Source organism: Quercus lobata, chromosome 11 (assembly GCF_001633185.2).
Source record: "Quercus lobata isolate SW786 chromosome 11, ValleyOak3.0 Primary Assembly, whole genome shotgun sequence".
Lineage (NCBI taxonomy): Eukaryota > Viridiplantae > Streptophyta > Magnoliopsida > Fagales > Fagaceae > Quercus > Quercus lobata.
This window is the reverse complement of record NC_044914.1, coordinates 12,627,674-12,641,108: the sequence shown is the minus strand read 5'-3', so window position 1 is coordinate 12,641,108 and position 13,435 is coordinate 12,627,674. Positions and strand designations below refer to the sequence as shown.

Sequence of the window (13,435 nt, the reverse complement as noted above, 5' to 3'; positions counted from 1 at the left end):
TCTCGAAGTTGATAGTCCCCATCAAATAGTTATGATTATGTGTGAGTTAAAGTGATTTTCTCATATCTCAAATCATCATAACATGTAGGCATTTATGCAATCTTGCGATATTTTTCACACATAACACGCAATATTCTTTGCTACTTTTAAAACATGTGCAGGTACAATGTGATTTGGCCATCATAAGGAATACATGTGTTTATGTATACTAGCTAAACTGTCTTAACATGTTTTTGAAATATAAAATTGGTTAGACTTGTTGTGTGTGTGTGTGTGTTTTGGGATCTATGTGCTTAATATATTTTGTGATTGAGAGATGTTTATGAGAGCTTAAAATGTTGTTTAGATCTTTGGTTGAGTAGCATGCTTGATTGCATTCATATCTGTGTTTTTCTCTTCTTTGAAAAACTATTTTTAAGCAATCTTGATAGCTTCTCGATAGCTCTCGACAGCTAGGCTATCTATTGAGATCCTTCAGTTGCTTTTTATCGCATTCTCGATAGCTCTCAATAGCTAGTTTGATCCATCGAGAAACTTTCTGTCCTCTCGATAGCTTCTCGATAGTTTCCTCGATCCATCAAGCTTCATTGCTGAGGAAACCTTTGAATAGCTCCTCGATAGCTAAAACACGCCTTTTTAAATCTCGATAGCTCTAGATTGCTCTCGATCGATCGAGGTTTATGAAGATTCTATATATAGGCACCTCGTGATTTCTCACTCACTTCTCTCGATCTCTTTCGATTGCTTTGGCCTCTCTACCTCCCAAAACACCTCTCACTCACTTTAAACTTCTTCCCCACTCATTTTTCAGTCTTAAGAGAGAATTCTTCCTCTAGTACGATCTCTTTTCTATCATTCTATCGTGCATTTCATATATTCTGACCTAACTTTTGGGAGTTTTGGAAAGTTTTGAAAATTTTCAAAATCAATGAAGTTTTTGCTCAATTTTTGGGATGGGTTTTGTCAAAATGATGTTTAAAACTTCATGCAATGCATCACATTTGCATTATAACTATATTTTCATGGATTTTAGATGTGTGCTATATATGTTAAACTGTTTGTGTGTTGTTAGGTTTGGATTGGGCTGAGCCCATGATGTATTTAAATTTGCATGTCACATGTTCATGCATACGTACCTTACTATTTTTATCTTTTGATATTAAAACTATTTGGTGCTTTTCTGATTCTCTCTCTCTCTCTCTCTCTCTCTCTCTCTCTCTCTCTCAGCATTATGGCACCTAAACGTAAATCCATTCCATCCTGGAACCCTCTTCATTCAAGGGGAATCTTCTTCTTCTTCTCATTTTGACCCCACTCCATCTCATGTACGGTTCCGTGATGAGAAGGCCAAGTTGGACTTCTCGAAGAATTTTTCACGACGAGGCATTCATTCGGAACGCCAAGTTGTTTTGTCAAATTTTTCTGACACTGACCTACCCACTGTCATCTACAGTAGGGGTTGGGAGTCACTATGTGGTGTCTCGGTCATGTGCCCTTCTGTGATCATACAGGAGTTCTACTCCAATATGCATGGGTTTGATTATTCTATACCCCAGTTTGTCACTCGCGTTCGAGGTATACACATGGTAGTTACTCTGAATATTATATCCAAGGTACTACACGTTCCCAAGGTAGCGCATCCTGACTACCTTGATTGTGGTCATCTTAAGATTGTGTCTAAAGATGAACTCACGTCTCTATTTTGTGAGACAGCATCTTCTTGGGGTGAGCGTCAAAACACCCTTTGCTTGGCCTTTGCAAAAGGTCCAAGATTCCTTAATATGGTGATGACATTTATTCTTCATACTTTGTCACACTATAACACTATCATAGAGCCTCGTGCTCGCTTTTAGTTATCCCTCATTGAGGATCTTTCTATTGAATTTCCTTCTCACTTTATACTCTCCCTTATAGATGTCTATAAGGATATGGCAACCCGTGACAAGCTCATTTTTCTTTCAGCTATCACGTGGCTCCTTTGCCATTTTTCTGTCTCCTATCTTGAGGCTTCCCACTTCACTTTCATGTGTGCCATCGATGTAGCTACCGTTCAATGGAGTGCAGCACAGCTTCGATCGAGGTAGCCTCAGACAACTCCTCCAGCTTCTACCGCTCCATCCACCTCCGTTCCTTTATCTTCAGCGGGTGGAGTGACACTTGAGGCCATCATGGCACAACTTGTGTGCATGGATGCTTGCCTTGACACTATTAGCGATGAGTTATGTCAGGTGAACACTTTTGTTGGTTGTATCATGCGACGATAGGTTGTCATTAGTTGTTTACTGTGGCTTCCTCTCCTTTTCCTAAGGCATCTGAGGACGAGAGTGACGATGGCTTTAGTAGTGATGATGCTGGTGAGGATGATGATGATGGCTCGCCTAGTGATGATGAGATGTCTACTTAATATACTTGCCCTTTTTCACTCATGACAAATAAGGGGAATAGTTTTGAGATGAGAGTAGTCATACTCATAGGGAGAGGGTTAGTATAGGAGATAGGGGGATTGTTCATGAGGAATGTAGTGAGGATTTTTTTTTTTTTTTATCTTTTCTTTTCTGTCTCTTTTAAATACATTATTTTTTTGTATATTGGTCTTGTGACCACTTGACATACATTGTACTTATATTTGGTTTATATATATACATATATTGATGTATGTTATGCCACTTATCTCTCCATGTGTTGTTTTCTTTTCTTTCTTTATACACATGCTTCTTATTAAATGTATGCAATCTTATATTTTTGTTTCACACTAAGATGCCTTGATGAGTTTTGTTTAAAATGTTTAAAAAATACAGGTTGACAAAGTCTACTTGCCATAAACTCTCTTCTTGCAAAATTTTTCAAATGCTTGTGTTATGATAAATTTTATTGTATTCAACAAGTGAATATGAGTTGAGTGATTTATGACTTCTCTCATATGTTCATTTGTTTATTGTGGTTTTGTCATGGATTGCCAAAGGGGGAGATTGTTAGGACATATGTGATTTAATGTTAGGAACATATGTCAATATTATATGTAATTGGTTAATCCTTTGACAAAATGCACTTTACTTGTAATTGGATAGATTTAGGATAAGTTTAATATTTCAAGGAACAAGGTTTCAAGTTCAAGTGTTAAAGTCATGCAAGTCTGTCCAAGAATTAAGTGAGAAAGTGCTGGATTTTAAAACTCGACAACTAGCATCTATTGAGGTTTAAAAGCTGTTTCAGCCCGTGGCTCGACAGCTAGCTCGATAGATGGCCATTTATCAAGGTTTATGAAATTTAGTTTTTCAATGCTGTTTTTCATCCAATCTGTGAGTACGTGTTTAGGCTTTCTTTTCTCACAACCCTAAACATATATAAGGATTATTTTAAGGGCCGTCAAAGGTGACACAAGTTGCATAAGTGTGAAGCAAAGTTTTGTCATACAAATTGTGACTGGAGACAGAATTTGCTCTAATTCATCTTTCTCTTGAAGAAGCTGCTATGTTTATACACCGTAGAGTTTTCTGACCAAAGAGCTTCTTGACCTTCATTGTGTGATGAACTGAAGAACTTTGCAGCCAATATCCTTCTCAAGTTGGTGATTAAGTCACGTACTGGGATCTGCGCATCTATTGATTAGTCACGTACTGGGAGCCGTGCATTAAAAAAGAGATATTATTACTACAGAACAAGTCCAATTGAGTATTGAGGTAAGGGTTCAATTGTAGGTTGGTATAAGGTAATGAGATTCCTTTACTTGTAACCGCTTGTTTTGATAATAGTGAATTCTCGGGAGTGGTGACCTTAAAATCACCCGATGGAGTTTTTGACGCGTAGGTTTTCCCCATTCGTAAACAAATCACCGTGTCAATTTAATTTCCGCTGCAGTTTAGTTAATTGGTGATTTGTTTGTGCTACGACGCGCTTCGCATGTTAATTAACTTAATTAATTCACTTGGCTAAATTAATTGGTTAATTTATCACAAGGGGTCAATACATTCTTCGCCTATCATTGAGTGCTCCGATGCCCAAATGGGTTCCGCCACGTTAATCTATATGTTTCTGTGGCCCCATGGAGAAAAGTTAATATTTTCAGAATTTTCAGGGTCCGACACAAAAATTGAGGGCAGACCAAGGATGACGATTTCGTACCGTACCGGCCGGTATCGCCGAAATATTCCGTTCCAGTACTTTAATCGGTACCGAAACAAGGCTGAATTGTACCGCCCCAATACCGGGGTGTACTGGCTCGTTTCGGCTGTTCCGGCGGATTTCGGAGCTTTTCGGCAGTATTAGCATTTCCGGCCGGTACAAATTTAAATGGGTTTTTTTAAAAAAACTTTATACTTACAGCAACTGGTGGCCATCATTGAAGCATCAGCGTGCCAGATCATCAACAAAATCATCTTCTTCTTCATTTTAGCCACTTAGATCTTCTTTTGAGCCACTGATCTCCCTTCGTCTGCTTTGCTTGTTTTCTTTCTCTACACAATACACAGGTTTTGAATGTTTTAAATTTTACATTGACGATGTACTTGTACCAGTCAAGCTGTGGTGCCATACGCCTACACCCACATTCACCTCATTTTCTCTTGGTTTCTCCGCCAAAAGCTTGATAGGCTTTTATTTTATTTGCTTTTGCCAAAGCCCACGTGACTCGGTCCTTATCTCCTCTCTTTAATGCTTTTTTTTTTTTGAAAGCCTCTTTAATGCTTATTAGGCTTTTTTTTTTTTTCTTTGTGACTGAATGCTTATTTTGCTCTTTCAAATTTTCGTTTACCTTTTTTTTTTTGTCAATTTCTTAGATGGGCAAGTGTCAACTCCTAGTAGCATTTAGTTTTAATTTACTCTATTTAATAAATGACATTGGTCATAGATGGAAATTTAGCTATTCTGAAAATGTATTAATAAATTCTGTAAGTCCTAAACAACATAAAAGGTAAGAAAATTATTATTATTACTATTATTATTATAAATAGCGGTAAACTCGAAACGGTACACCGGTATGAATCGGTACCGAAATATTTCGTTCCAATAACCAAACCGAAACGGCCTCCGGTACGGTATTGACACCCTTGGGGCAGACAAAATACAATATCTGCACATGGTATGATCTATGCTGCCAGCAACCTGAATTGTAGGCCACCTACTATGGGAATGTCCATTTGCAAGGAACGTTTGGCATTGTGTAAGGCAAAGATTCAAAAATGTTTCAATGCTATCCAAGATTTCTTCGCTTTATTTAGGTTGATGGTGGACAGACTTCCTCAATTTGATGTGGAATGTTGGGCGGTGATGTCATGGCAATTTGGAGTAATTCTCGGAATAAGTTTTATTTCGAGAAATTTCAAGCCCACCCTAGATCCATTTTAGATGGAGCCCTTGGTTTCTTGGATGAGTATCAGTCATCTGAGGCTCGTGGCTGCACACCGAAGCTCTTGATTTTGTTTGTGACTTTCATCTGCTTAGGTTTTACTTGTACAATGTTTCCTCCATGTTTTTTTTTTTTTTTTGGCTGTTTCTTCCTGCTGCTATAGCCATTGTCTTTCCCCTATTTGGCTTTATGCTCAGTGTTTTTACTTCGTATACTTTCAGTTATCAATATAATTTCTGCCTACTACCTAAAAATAAAGTTGAGTGAAAATATAATTGCATATTTTTTTATTAAAAAAAAAAAAAAAAAAAAAAAAAAAACGAGGTTTTAAAATAACTATATATAAAACCAACATTCATAAATTAACTCTCCAAGGTGTGAACAAAACAGCACATAATTTAATAGACTGATCGAGAAAAGAGAGTGATACTCATTGTTGTAGATCCACTGTTTCCAATATACAAGCCGATTTCCACTCCGATATGCAAAAGACAAATCTTTTAAAACTCTACATTTCCACAGGTCCAAACCCACTACCCCATCTTTTCTCTTCATACCCCAAAAGACATAAAGATCAGTTCCCTTTAAACAAGCCTTTAATGTTTCTTTCTGTTAATAGTTTTTGTATATATTTTCTCTTTGTTTTGAGCGTGTAGTTTTTGCAGGTTTGTATGGTTTATCTACAATCATATGCTCTTCTTCCAATGGCCGAGACCCTAATTCAGTGGACAGTGGAGTCAAGAGCGTTGAGAAGCTGCTGGAAGAGAAACGCCGTGCCGAGTTGTCTGTTCGGATTGCCTCTGGAGAATTCACTGTGGAGCAATCCGAGCAGACAACTCGGCACGGCGTTTCTCTTCCAGCAGCTTCTCAAAGCTCTTGACTCCACTTTCCACTGAATTAGGGTCTCGACCATTGGAAGAAGAGCATATGATTGTAGATATAAAGCCAAAGCATTCTTCTTGCTCCATGCATGTGTAGTTGGTCGGTGGTTGTTTCAACAATGTTCCAAAGATCATGATCCATTAAAATTGTTTTCATCCGATTGCTCCAACCCACATAACTTTCTTCCTCCTCCTCTGGAAATGAAACACCAACAACAATTTAATATATCATTCTCACATATAAAATTGTGACTCAGTGAAGATTCTATTAAACTCTTTTAGATATCCAAAATACCGTAGTGGGGTATTAGGTATATTACATTTCAACCATTCTTGCTTTACGTGTTTACTTGATCTTAACTTTGATCAAATCGGATGAAGAAGTTTGTAGCAAATGATTCTGTTATTTACGACTTGCAGCTTAGACATCTAAATAGAGAAACCGACAGGTAGCTTAGTTATGTATTTATCCCACCATAGTGACAGTATATGTGTTATGTTGTCATTGGTACCTAGAGTTGGTGGACCGTTCTGTTATGTTAGTTATAAGCTATTAATTAGTCAAAGTTTCATTTTTTCTTATTTTTCTAGTTTTGTCTCTGCTTCTTGTATATATAAGCAGAGATTGAGTTATTCATTCAATGAGAAATCAGAGAAGATTATCACATTCTTGATCTCCAATCACAAATTTAGACCCTAACTTTTTAGTATCATGTCAATTTAGTCTATACTGTTATTTCTTAGATGGAAATTACTGACATGACTAATGGCTAAAATAAACACTTAGTTGTAGTTGATGTGGCAATAAACTAATTCTTTATTTTTGCTGTTTTTTATGTCAATAATTTTCTTCCAAGAGATATAACAGAGACTAAATTGACAAAATACTGAAAGGCTGGGAACCAAATTGAAATATAATGTAAGGGATGGAGACCAAATACATAATTTACCCTAAATTTAATTACTAGCCTTCCTAGATTCTTATTAAAAATATGTAATGCATTTAAATAGTTGACTAATGTATTGTTTATTCCCTCTTATTACACTTATGTCATATATAGCTCATTAAATTAAAGTATATTTAATGTATACTATATATAATTTAATTATTTTTTATTTTTATTAAATTGACTTGTATATTTTTAGACATATCAAGACTTATTTATTCATTTTTTGGCAAAAATGTAAAAACTTAATGTAAGTATTTTTGTTTAAGTAAGAAAATATTGTATGTTAAAATAAAAATTATAAACATTCTTCATGTGTGTGTGTATATATATATTGAAAAAAAATTTGGCACCGCCACTACTTCAATCTTTGCTTCTTCGATCAACATTTGCTAAAACTCGTTCTCCAATCAAGCTTCAACTAGAGAATCCAGGCATTATTTTGGAGGATAATCTAGGCATTATTCTTTTCACTCAACTTTTTATGGACGACACAATTACAACGCTTGAAAGTAGATCTTTTCTCATGGTAGTGACTGCCAAAAATAAGATTTGTTATGTTGATGGAACAGTATTGCAACCCTTGGATTCCTTGAGCCCAGTGTTTAATGCATGGAGGCACTATAATAAGATGCTGCTATCATGGATCTTCAATTCCATCTCGAAGGAAATTACATTTCATAGGAAGACATGAATTGAATAAACTTGAAAGTAAAGAACTGAATTAAACGAATGTAAAGTTTAAAAGCTAAACTGAATTGAATTTGAGACAAAATTAGATGATGTAATTTGTAATTTAACCCAAAACTTATTAGATAATTAACTAGCATGAGATTTGATCACAAAAGAGCCTACCTTTATTTTTTGGAAAAAAAAAAAAAATAAATAGAGCCTAACTTTGTGATTATAGCATAAAAGCATATTATAAGACCATGAATTATAATTTATTTATATCTAAATAAAATTGCCATGGGGATGGGGCATTTCTGCAGCAGTATCAGAATGGGTCTTTTTTGAATGCTTCAATCATGGATCTGGCACCCATCACATGTCCTCCGGCATAAGGCCATTCCCACTGTTCAAATGTTGGCTTTGCTTCTGTTAATACTGCTGTCTGTTGGTGTATTACTAAGGTTGTAATGGTGGTGGCAACCAAATGAGACAGAGGGGAGGAGGAAAAGCGTGATGATTCTATATTTCATTTCATTTCTTTCTTCTAAGTTTTTTTTTTTTTTTTTTGGGTAAGTTTATTATAATATCTTCTAGACCATAGGCCTATTTGAGGTATAAAATGTTTGAGCACGTGCAGAATAGAGAGAGACATACCAAAATAATCACTTTTGGGGATGCTGCATATTGATTCCAAAGTTTCCCAAGCAATTTTGGTGGAAGTAATCAGACTAATCACATGACATATCCATTACAGGCATGAAATTTGGATCACATGTAAAGCCATGGCATTCTTCTTGCTTAGGACATTTGTCGGTTGCTTCAACAATGTCCCATATATCTTGAGCAATCAAATAGGTTCTCACTTGGACACTCCAAACCAAATAATTAATGTTTACATTAAGAACTTCACTTACAGCCACACTTGAGGCTATCCTTGTTTCCATCTTTAATCTGTCAATATACCTACATGGTGTTAGGATCGGGGTACACTGGCAATCAAATACGATTAGAATATAATCCAATTAGGTACAGGTTTAGAATCTGCGCAACTAAAATTGTTGCATTTTTCTTTTAAAGATTAATTTTTAGTCTTTTATGGGTCGGATTAATTTAGGATGATATCACTTATGTCATAATGTGTACACATATTATATATAAAACATTAAAATTCTACCATTTTATTAAAAAGATGAATATTAAATCTCTCATAAACACAACTAAATACATAAAATTTGAGGATAGAATATAACAAACTGGATTAACAGAAAATAAATAAATAAATAATTCGAAAAAAAAAAAACCTATAGAAAATTTATATTTAAAAAAAAAAGGACTACTCAATATTAGTACTAAATCTAAAATTAAGAATATTTATATTTCAGAATTGCACATCAAATTATTTTTCAGTTTGGCACCCCATCTATAGAATTAGACCTCTCTCATTATTTCTCCCAAAAACTTTCAAAGTGACCACAAACTTGTATTTACATAATAACCAACCAAATAACTCAATAAATCGTTATTTTTATATATTCTTCTTTATGCAGATTTAAGGTACCTGCCCAAGTTTACAGAAATAACTGAAGTCTAATTAAGAGCATCTAATATATTGCGGGAACCTTTAGGGGGGCCAGGCCACCCCAAAATAATAATAATATGGGTAAATTCCACTAAACCCCCCTGAGGTTTGGACTAATACCAATTAGGTCCAAGACTTTTCAAAAATAACCAACTTGATCCTCAAAAGACAAATTTGTCCCTAACTAGCCAAACCCTTCTCATCTTAAACCAACTCTTCTCTTTCTCATCTCAGACCCTCTCTTCAATCACACTACACTGCTACACAAATCACACTACATAGCTGCACCATCTCATAGAACACAAACATAGACACATAGCCATACAAATTCCAAAACCTAAAACCCCCCAAAAATCATCCCAAATTACCAATCATGCATAGATTCATATGCACACACTAACAAAATCACCATATTAGAGTCATTTTGAGACAAATCCTAAATCAAAAATACCCATAAATCTACTAATGACCATACCCAAACCCCCTTTCAAACCCAAATAAAAAATCACACAGCCTAATCTGCAAATTGACCAAGACCCAAACCAACAAAGAACCAAACCAAAAGAGAAAAAAAAATAATAAAAAAATAAAAAATAAAAAATTAGAACAGAGAAAGAGGGAGATCGATGGCCACTAATGGTGGCGTCGCCAATGGTGGTGGCGGAGCTCATGGGTCTTTGTCAAACATTCCCATGACGTTTGACATGCAAACCCAAACACAAACAAAGACCCAAACCCAGAAATAGAGATCCAAACCTAGAAACGAAGACCCAAACATGTTTTGCACCAGATTAGAGATGTTGGCATGGAACAATAGCAGTGGTGGGATGTGAAGCTCTAAAATCCCTAGCCAAATGTCTCCATGGCACTATTTTTTCTTCAACATTCACATTCTATCATATGATAAAATTGTGACCAAAAAGTTGGAATACTGCTACAACCACAAATTATTTTACAACTTATTGATATGACAAATTCATACTAATTTTTGCGTTTTATCTAGATCAACCACTAATATCAATTTTTTCACTTACCAATTATCACTCACCATATTATCAATTCGTAAAAATATTTATAAAATAATTTGAATATCATTACTCAAAACTTGTGAAATAAGCTACGGTAATAAAATTTTAAAACAATGGGCAGAGGAAGAAGTAGATTAGTGGTGGTTCCGTTCTAGATCTAACTGGATCGGGTTAAATCCGAGCTCTGACACTGCCAACCTATGATTTGCAATTCCTTTATGGCCTGTTTGGATGTTTAGAGAGGGAGGAGAGTAGAGGGGAAGAGAGTAGTGGAGAGGAGAGTAGAGGGGAATGGTTATCCTCCACCTTGTTTGGATGTTTTTAAAATTAGTAAGGGGGAAGGGAGTAATTAGTCCTTACTCTTGTTTGGATGTTTTAAAAATCATGGTGGAAATGAGAGGAAATTATTTAAATAGACAAATTTACCCCTATTTGAAAATGGACTTGCAATATTGGTCTGTGATTAATTTGTTAGATTAAATAATTATTTAATCAACATTCTCATTCCATCAAATACCACTAATAAAAGTAAAAATAATTAAAAATAATAATAATAAAAAATAAAAAATTAAATACACTAATTATTTAATAACTGTCATATAGATTTCACCCAAGTGATAATATATTAACAATTACCAAAAAAATCAAAAAAATCAAAATTAAATAATAAAAAATTTAGAAAGAAAGTAAAGAGGGGACCCAAAGAGAGGACCAAGTGAGGTTGAATAAGGTAGTGAACCATAGTAGGAAATTAAAATGTATGAGCCTCGATTGTATAGTTTCTTCAGGTTCTTCTTCACGTGGATTGATAGGTATCTTATGAACACCACTAACACCACCACCAAAACCACGTCGAACCAGACTCCATGGCATCCTGGTGAACCATTGTGGCCATCGGTGTTGGCCTAAATGAGCAATGGCTGGAGAGATAAGGGACGAGACTCAAGGTTGATTTGGAGGCTCATCGTCAACATTTTTTTGGATTTTGTTTAGTCGGTGGTGGTTATGGAAACCCTAATTTTGGACTGTTGGGCATTGTTTGGTTGGTGAGAAAATAAGAGAGGAAAGAAAAGAAAAGAAGAAAAAAAAAACTTTACTGAAGAGATTGCGATGAAACGAAAAGTTTGCGAGACGTTGGACTTGTAAGTGGAATTTCGATGAACTTGCAGAGAGCAGAAGTAACTGGTTGACACGATGCCATATTATTTTAAATTAATTTTTTTTTGGTAAATGTACATATTTTCACAACATTAGTCAATGAAATAGTGAGATTCAATTTCTTTTTTTTCATTCACCTTAAATTTTCTCAGGAAACAAACAAAGATTATTTATAGAACTGGTTTGTAATTTGGTTAATTTAGAAAGGGTAAATTGGAGAATTCATTTGGTCAATAATTTATCTACTCTACTCTCCCTCCAAATCTCTCCAATTTGGGGGAATTAAAAATAAGGAGTTAGAGGTAGTTGAAACCCCTCCAAACCCCTCTTCTTTCTTCCTTAAAAATCTTCCAAACAAGGTAATTGAATTACTCTCCCTTCCTTTACTCTACTCCCCTCCTTTTTTAAACATCCAAACAGAGCATTACTGACCACTCTTGCAAGGTTTCTCCGAGTAAGCACCCCTGACTTTCTAGTGGCTGTGGTTTTTCACTGTACAATGCTGTTTCTTCACTGAGATTTTTCCGATGCTTTTTATTTTATTTATTTTTTAATTTTCTTAAAAAAAACGATAAATTCTAGGAACTACGAAAAAGAAAGTTGCTTCAAAAAAGCTTCGCAAATGATTAAAAGCTCGTAATAAAAAGTTAGCAAGCACACGAACCTGAACGGCTGAGCTGAGTTCCTACTCCAAGAAGATTGGATTGATTCTGGTCTAGAAATATTTACTGGCCGACAAAAAGATACTAAAGATAGGAAAAACTTATTATAGTCTAGTTGTTTAAATAGGACTCGGTTATTGTTCCTCCAAAAAAAAACTCGGTTAACCATAAATAGAAAAAGACATACCATACAATACATGACGTAATATATTCATTAGTGGTCACCCGAAGAAATAATGCAGAAAATGGAATAGAAAAAATAAGTTGCTAGTATTTGTCATTTTTTAGGGTCTGTTTGGATATCACTAATTACTGAAAATTGAAAACTGAAAACGCTGTAGTGAAATAATTTTTAAATATGTGAATAGTATCATGGGATCCAGTTTTAAAGTTAGATTTGCGTTTTTCCGTACTTATGGATCCCGTGAACAGTACACGGGACCCAGCCAAAAAAATGCAATACACGGGACCAGTCAAAAAAATGCAAACGTGTGGTCTGCCACTATCCAAACCCAGCCTTAAGATTTGATTAGATGATGTCCTTTTATTCTTTTTACTTTTTAGAGTGTATTTAAATTAGGTAAATGTTAGTCATTGTCCGCATTAGATTAGGGGTTATTTTTATAAATATTTTTATTGAGAGAATGATAAATTAATAAATGCTGTTAACAATTTTTTATATTTTTCATGAAAGTGATATAAATTTTTTTTATTACAATTTATTAATAATTGTTCTAAAAATATTGGTTCGCATAACCCTTTAAATTAACAAAAGAGTTGTTCACTTGTCCTAAGAATGCAATAAAAGAAATTACAATATTTTCATTATAATTGAAGTATTTGTCAACCAGATGAAACTAAAATCAAATCAAATAATTAAATATTATACCAAAATTTACCGTTGTTTTTTTTTTTTTTTTTTTTTTTTTTTTTGTCATAACTAAAACTACAACTTGATTAGAACTTGTTGAATGCCATTCATTTTTAAAGTGAAAAAGTGATAGAAAAGAATAGAAAAGTAGAGAACATAAAAGTTATAAATTAATATTCTTTCTTATCCAGTGGAATAAAAAAAATTGAAAGGCAAGGAAAAAAAGAAATAAGAAAAAGCTGCCTTGGCTGAAAAGTCAACAGGGAAGACTTTGAAAAGGACCAAAAAAGGGC

General features: G+C 34.6%; 1 long non-coding RNA gene and 1 pseudogene across 1 annotated transcript; one reads left to right on the top strand and one right to left on the bottom strand.

Moving 5' to 3' along the window:
- LOC115966408 overlaps window positions 1–6,224 on the top strand; it is a 49,771-nt pseudogene extending 43,547 nt beyond the window's left edge.
- Window positions 6,225–6,313: 89 nt separating this feature from the next.
- Window positions 6,314–12,354, bottom strand: LOC115967293. Its single transcript, XR_004086424.1, has 3 exons — window positions 12,274–12,354; window positions 8,499–8,795; window positions 6,314–6,420 (listed from the first exon to the last, which is right to left on the bottom strand). It is a non-coding gene; the product is annotated as an uncharacterized LOC115967293 (long non-coding RNA).
- Between the last annotated feature and the right edge of the window lie 1,081 nt (window positions 12,355–13,435).